Source organism: Chiloscyllium plagiosum, chromosome 25, assembly GCF_004010195.1.
Source record: "Chiloscyllium plagiosum isolate BGI_BamShark_2017 chromosome 25, ASM401019v2, whole genome shotgun sequence".
Classification (NCBI taxonomy): Eukaryota; Metazoa; Chordata; class Chondrichthyes; order Orectolobiformes; family Hemiscylliidae; genus Chiloscyllium; species Chiloscyllium plagiosum.
Window position 1 is genome coordinate 38,066,522 of NC_057734.1, and position 7,992 is coordinate 38,074,513.

The window sequence follows — 7,992 nt, forward strand, 5'->3', positions numbered from 1 at the left end:
TCTCTCCAACCGAACCACTCGATCTGATAAGATTCGCATCCAACAGCATTTATGGCAGATATAATCCACAGTAACCCTTAAACTCTCTTTAAATTCCCACATCTGACAAGAAGTACATCTCACTGGAAAGGCCATTTTTGCTCCTTCACAATCTACAGACCCAGAAAATAACACTGTCTTATTCCTCTGCAAACACTGCCCCAGGTTAAATTAATAGCTATGGCTTATATTTTAAGTTTAATCAAGAGTTTTATCTCCAAAAACATATAATTAAGAAAGAATCCACTGTACCCACTACTGCAGCCTTTCTCTTGGACAAACTTACTTATCTGATTCTGTGCTGTGAACTTCGCCCAACAGTTCCTCCAAGATTAGTTGTGAAGTCTTCTATGAATCTTCTATCTATCAACAAGGTCACCCATCAGTCCTCTACATTCAATGGAATGCAGACCCAATCTACTCAACCCCTCATACGCCAGCGCCCTCCCCCCGTCCCCCACCCCCAATACCTAATATCAACGGAATGAACCTTCCCTGGACTGCCTCAAATGCCAGTATATCTTTCCTTATATAAGGGGCCGAAAGCTGCTCACAGTTTCCAGTTATGATCTTATGTGTACCATGTAGAGTTTGAGCAAGATCTCCCTAATTTGTATTCTATGCCCTTTGGAATAGAGGGCAACTTTCCTTTTGGCTTTCCTATTACCTGCTGAACTTGGATGCTTGCACTTTGTCATTTATAGAAGTTGAGATCACCCTAACAGCATAACTGAATTCTTTGGTGGCTAAGTAATCACATTTATAAACCCACTTCCTTTCACCCTTAAGCATGTTGAGCTCAAATATCAGTTGATAACAACATAACATAAAATCCTTCAACGCCATTCAGTTTTTCCCTGAATTGGTTTAAACAACCTCTTTAGACATATTGTGGCCCATCTCTGGAGTAGGTGGATCTTGAACCTCGGCATTCTGACCCAGAGGTAGGGGCACTATCAGTGTGTCACATGACCCCGTTCATAATTTTCTATTCAATCTTATCATGTTGAGTGCTTCCTGCAAAATGAACAGTAATTATCCAAATTCCATTGAAAAGGCAATGGTGTTCTGGCATCATTTTAGTGTATATCTGTAGTGGCTCAGAGAATTGTACAGCATGGAAACAGACAGTTCGGCCCAACTCGTTCATGCTTAACTTAACCAGTCTCATTTACCTGCATTATGTCCATATCCCTCTAAACCTTTCCTGTTCATGTACATGTAAAAGAATATCCTTCAGTGTCATGTGTACTCCAGTACAGAAGTACAGTGAAAAGTTTTTACAATGGCTGCCTTCTAATGGCACCATCTTAGGAACAAGTATCTAGATACAAATCTTGGATACAAAAGAGGAATAAAAGGAAAAGTGGGAACATTACTTACAGTGTCTAAAAAATAAGTTAGAAGTAAGATAATTAGAATATAGTTAAAGAATTGACATAACAGTGCGGTAAAGAATTTCAAATAGCAGCAGCTCAGCACCTGGTCTGACTACCTGCGCCAGACCCCAGTCCAACAACTGTCCTGCTCCACTCCAAACTCTAGTCCGCTCTGCACTGGCACCCAGCTGCACCAAGGGAAATTCCACTGCTCCAGGACTCACTTCCCCTCGCGCTGCTCCGGGACTCACTTCCCCTTGCGCTGCTCTGGGACTCACTTCCCCTCACGCTGCTCTGGGACTCACTTCCCCTCGCGTTGTTCCAGGACTTGCTTCCCCTTGTGCAGCTCAGGGATTGCTAATAACAAAAATAAAGAAAAGAAAGGAAAAGGACAGGTGGAGCTCCGGGCAGAGTGTCCTACTCTGCTGCCATCTTGCTGGATGTCTATACAAATGCTTTTTAAATATTGTGGCTGCACCTGCCTGTACCACGTCTTCTGGCAGCCTACTCCATACACACACCACCCACTTTATGAAAATGTTTCCCCTCAGGTCCCTTTTAAATCTTTCCCCTCTCACCTTAAATCAATGCCCTCTGGTTTTGGACTCTCCAACTCTGGGAAAAAGAGCCTTGGCCATTCACCTAACCTATGCCCCGAATGATTTTATAAACCTCTATAAGGTCACCCCTCAGCATTCCACGCTCCAGGGTTAGAAGTCCCAGCATATTCAGTTCCTCCTTATCACTAAGATTTTCTAGGTCATTTAAGGAAACGCACAATAGCCAATCACCTGATTTGGGACTGGACAGACCTGTAGGCTGGACTGAGTAAAGACAGCATGCTTTCTTCCAGAATGGTATCACAAGATTTGTTTTGCCTGGCTCTGAGGAAAATAAATTGAGCTGTTGATTTTAAGCAGTGAAAGATCACATTCCACATCAAAATGCATGCAATTTACATGTAAAAAAAGCCTTTGAGCCACTTTTATATCTTAGAGGGACAGCATAATGATAGTATTCAGTTGCTTTAGATTGACATTTTAAGACATTCTTTCAGATGGAAAATACTGCACTCTCTCCTCATCTGGTACTTTTCTTTTCCAAAGCGAGAGGCTAGACAATGCAACAGACAGCATCCAAGAGATAAAAGGAGTAAGTCTCAATTTGCATTCACTATAAGCTTTTATGAGGCTCATTGAACACAGGTTGCAATGTTTATAAAGCAGCCAAAGGTGAAAGTTACAAAATAACAGTGTTATTAAATATCATTCAAGGTAACTCTATCAAATCAGTTTTTTGTTTCTTCTAGAAAGATACCATAAATACAGGAAAAAGTAAACCAGCTATAAAGCTGAGTCATAAATATTTCATAAATTTGTTAATGACTATCCTAATGGCTTCGGATGTTTAGAAATATCAAGGTAAACAATTGAGCATAGTTAATTAGGTTCTGTTCAAGGAGAGGGAAGTGCAATATTTTTAGGGGGAAGTCTGGATGAAGCAGTTAAGAGTGGGCGGCACGGTGGCACAGTGGGTGGCACGGTGGCACAGTGGTTAGCACTGCTGCCTCACAGCGCCAGAGACCCGGGTTCAATTCTCGACTCAGGCGACTGACTGTGTGGAGTTTGCACGTTCTCCCTGTGTCTGCGTGGGTTTGCTCTGGTTTCCTCCAAAGATGTGCAGGTCAGGTGAATTGGCCATGCTAAATTGCCCATAGTGTTAGGTAAGGGGTAAATGTAGGGGAATGGGTGGGTTGCGCTTCGGCGGGTCGGTGTGGACTTGTTGGGCTGAAGGGGCTGTTTCCACACTGTAAGTAATCTAATCTAAGTAATATATTATACAATAGACGATGGTGCATCTTCTAACAGAAATGTTAACAGCTCACAAGGAAATTGATCCGTCCATTGTGTGCATGCTAAACTTAAATGACTTCTGGTCCCTTTTCAGAATCCAGCCCTTGGTCCAGAGCCCTCTAGACACCTCAAGTACAAATGTAAGCATTTTCAAAATACACTCAGGTTTTCTGCCTTGACCACCATTCAGGCTGTGAGTTTGAACCAACTATGACCCTCTAGATGAAACCATTACTCCTCATTTTTCCACCTATTCCTTCGAACAATTACTTTAAACCTGTGCCTCCTGGCTTTTGGCCTCTTTGGTCCTTTCTATCCACTCTATCCAGGCTCCTCATAATTTAATATATCTTCGTTAAATCTCACCACAGCCCCTTCTATTCCAAGGAAAGCACATCCAGCTTATCTAATCTTTCTCTCAGAATAAATATTCTCCATCGCTGGCAAAATTCTCATTAATTTATTCAGGGCTGCCTATAGTGTGATCACAGCTCTTCTGCAATGCGATGTCTAAAAGCTATTGTAAGTCCTTGCGATGGGAGTATTGTCAGTGTATTCTAAGACAGTGCAGAGGCGATGAAGGATCGGCTAAAATAAGACGGTGTGTGATATGTTGGGGGTCAGTGTCACCCAGTGTTGTAGCTAGTGTCCATCGGATCTGTTCACAATGGCACTCATTACGTACAATGTTTCGTCCTGCATCAGTTTGAATTTCTCAAGTATTGTTGCAGCTCCACTCATCTGGGCAAGTGAAGGTAATCCGTCCCTCTCTTGAAATGTGGCCTGCAGATTTAGGGAATGATTTAGGGGGTCAGTACGTGAGCTATCCAGCACTGAGTACTTGATAATTAACGTGCCCTTGTTGCAAAAGCATTGATGTAGCTGGTCCAGTTACAGATCTTGCTCATTTTTTTTTTGACAGCATGTTGGCATCACTGGCAAAGTTAGCAGCTATTGTTCCTCCCAAATTGCTTTTGGGAAGTTGTTGACGAACCACATTCTTGAACTCCCTTCCTTTCCTCATTGAAGCACAGTCATCTGACACACATTCCCTTTCACATCATTTCATAGAACATCACTTGCCTGTACACCCTCTGGGGTGGTAGTGATCTTCCTCTGCAAGTGCAAATAATGCCAGACTCTCCTTTGCATTGTGTCATTCAATTATAGTATAAGGAGTACTGTTACAGTACGCAAAGGTGCCATGGGTGAACTTATATTAGATTAGATTACCTACAGTGTGGAAACAGGCCCTTCGGCCCAACAGGTCCACACCGATCCTCTGAGAACCCCACCCCCCTTTACTTACCTCTGACTAATCCACCTAGCACTATGGGCAATTTAGCATGGCCAATTCACCTAACCTGTACATCTTTGAACTGTGGGAGGAAACCAGAGGAAACCATGCAGGAATGGGGAGAATGTGCAAATTCCACACAGACAGTTGCCCGAGGCGGGAATAGAACCTGGGTCTCTGGAGCTATGAGGCAGCAGTGCTAACCACTGTGCTGCCGTGCCGCCCCACTTAAAATTTGTCGAAGATTTCACAATAGATTCTGGAATACCTGTTCAAGTTTTCTCTATGACTCAATGACACTATGTTAGCTCACATCGGTTTACAAGTGGCTTGCATATGCTATTTTTAACATGTTGCACTTTTGCAAAGCATGCTAAAATCCATTTACATAAACAGACTTGTAACAGTGAATTATAAAATGTTGCAGACTCACTTGTCACATATATCACTTTTGCAAAAACCTCGAAGGATAAATATTATCTTAAAGGGACTTTTAAAACTTAAATATACCAAACTACATGAGGCATTTTAACTTGCAGGAAATGTTGAAAAAAGCAATTCCTTCATCATTAAATATTCAGCAGAGTTATGGATCATTGGAACAATGGTTAGGTTTCAAAACAAAACCACCCACCTTCACACATTCTCTGAGGTAGCATCTGCCTCGCCTTGCTGGTGTAAGAAAACGTCTAAGAAACTGTCATTTTCCTCATAGCGTGCAACTGAAGTCTTTGCTGTTATATTCTGATAAATTGGTGCTGTTATAAAAATTATACACATTCAGGCACTTAAAGAAGCATTTGGGCGGCACGGTGGCTCAGTGGTTAGGACTGTTGCCTCACAGCGCCAGAGACCTGGGTTCAATTCCCACCTCAGGCGACTGACTGTGTGGAGTTTGCACATTCTTCCCATGTCTGTGTGGGTTTCCTCCCACAGTCCAAAAATATGCAAGTTAGGTGAATTGGCCAGGCTAAATTGCCCATAGTGTTAGCTGAAGGGGTAAATGTAGGGGAATGGGTCTGGGTGGGTTGCACTTCGGCGGGTTGGTGTGGACTTGTTGGGCCGAAGGGCTGTTTCCACACACTAAATAATCTAATCTAATTATCAGAAATTCAAAAGTCATGAATGATCTTCTGAACATGTTTACGTGTCAGGACTTAAATGGGATCTTGATGCGGAACTTCAATCTATGCTGTTGGCCCAAGGATCTGTGACACAGTTTGAGCTAATATTTTCTTTCAGGTTACCAACAAATTACAGGCCAGCTCACTGCCAGTAAGACAAAAAGTTAAAGCTCTCCACCATATGTCCAGGTTTATTAGCCTAGTAGAATCATCTCTAGTTTATGGTACCCCTTGTCTTGTGATGAAATCCTCTCATGCCCACTCCAAAGAAGTTAATCCTGGTGTTATGAAGTTGAAGGCATGTCCTCTACCTTTAAGAGAGAGTGAATGCTGCTCTCCACTAAGAGTCATAGAGTCATAGAGATGTACAACATGGAAACAGACCCTTAGAGTGTACTGGAAAATTGAAAATATGTAACATTTGGCTGTGAAATAGTTACCTGAGTTGGTTGCTGTTTTGACAACAATTCGACTTTAACCAATCAGTTTAAATTATGCCCCAGGATACTAAAACCCAATCAATTTTGAATTTATTGTTTTGCCAACATCGAATAAATGAGATGATCCAATGATGGGGATATAAAAAAGGCTGGCATTTTGCCATCGAGAGAGAGGCCCAAGACATTGAAACACTCTCTATCAAAGGGACCTTTTCATATGAAACATCTTTTTTTGCAGTAAAAGAAAAAAGACAACCCAGGGAGATCTTTAGCTGGAAGAAGGAAGACACCAAAGACGGCAACCACTGTATGGTTTTGAAATTAAATTGATGTAATTTTAGTAAGTGTTTTGTGGAACAGTATATTGTTATAAAGTTGGAGGCAGGTAATAAGCAGTTAAGAGAAAGGGGGGCTTCGAGTTGTGAATAATTGTTGTTTTATGTTCACTTTTAGAGTTAAATAATAAATTGATATTATTTTTTTTAAGTAGTAGAATTTGAGAGTTCTCTGTCACTCACACTTTAACAGATTATGAGGTGAGCTGAGCTTTTCTGGGTGTTTAATTTAATTAACAGAAGGGTTCACTTCTGTGTCGTAACACTGGGAGATTCAGTGATAGTAGTGGTCAAGTAGTAAATCGCTCATCAAGGATTGACTAACTCTATGTGTAAGTTTATCTGAAATAGTAGAACACATTTCAAATCATTAAGCAGGCATTGATTACTGTGTGTGCAACTGATTACTGTGTGTGCAACTTGCACACCTACAGCAGATTCATTGAGAGACAGTCACAATGTTGTATATGCATAATACATGGCTTCCTTAAAGGTAAACATCCTTAAAGGCAGAGTACACACATACAATCAGTTCTGCTATAATGCGATAGTTCTATTTTTGTGCAATCCCATGTTATCAGAAAATCACATAATAGCAGCACCATTTAAACTAATGGGGCTGGAATTGCATTATAACCAATTCATACTTTAAAACTTTGTGTTATAGAAACAGTGTCCCCGATTCGTCAATCGTGTTAAAGCAAATTCATGTTAATGAAATGTGTGTTATAGCAGAATGACCTATACAACATTGCTAAAGATTGGGAAACTTTCTGGGCTTTATCTTGCTTCAGATGATCATTACGTCACACTTACATGCTACAAGTGTTATCTACCTTCAGGATTTGGCCAACTTGACCAATGTGCTACCATTAAGATACACTGAGATAGACTTTGAAGACTTGAAAACTTCTTCCCTAAGTGTTTACTCCAAGAGTTGTTAAAAGTGAAGGAACCTAGACTTTACACTTAAGGTGTTGGAGGAATATGGGCTTTTGAAGGTATTTTGAGGGATTAGACATTGCAAGATTTAGATAATGCTATGTATTTCTCTAAAACCTTTCTTTGAGCACAAATAAAATTACATTTTCTGCTGCCCCAAGAATCTGGGTGCACCTGTAGTTGCAATGGTGTTGCAAAAACACAATTACTATCACGAGGATGAAACAAGGGAACTCAGTGTTGCCTTGGTTTAATTTTGTTTTGCATGTTGGTATACACAACTTACATAACTGTTGAAATGTAATCAATAATAAATGCCTTTCACTGATTTTCTTGCACTAAAACTTTGAGATGGTTAGAACACTCATTATTGTTAAGGAATACTCATTATTATCAAAATATCTTCTGCATTATCGTCGCCATGAAATCATATTTTGAGTGCGAGCAGCAGCAGAGTGTAAAGGAACCCGGAAGGCTACAGCTAAGGTGAGACAGGTTGTTTTAAAATTACTTACCGGTAGCGGGCAGCGGTGTTTTTTTTTTCTCTTCACAGAAAGAGCAGGAGCAGCAGGGGGAAGTGACG

At 41.0% G+C, this 7,992-nt stretch overlaps 1 long non-coding RNA gene across 3 annotated transcripts in view; it reads left to right on the forward strand.

Annotated features, from left to right (window-relative positions):
• The window catches only part of LOC122562481, a 13,696-nt gene extending 5,704 nt beyond the window's left edge, over nt 1–7,992 (forward strand). For 2 of the 3 annotated variants that reach the window (XR_006315328.1, XR_006315327.1), the window contains exons 2-4: nt 2,476–2,570; nt 3,366–3,411; nt 6,371–6,512. This is a non-coding gene — a long non-coding RNA (uncharacterized LOC122562481). Of the gene's footprint in view, nt 1–2,475; nt 2,571–3,365; nt 3,412–6,370; nt 6,513–7,962 lie in introns of those variants that run through there. The other variant, XR_006315329.1, reaches the window with a different exon arrangement.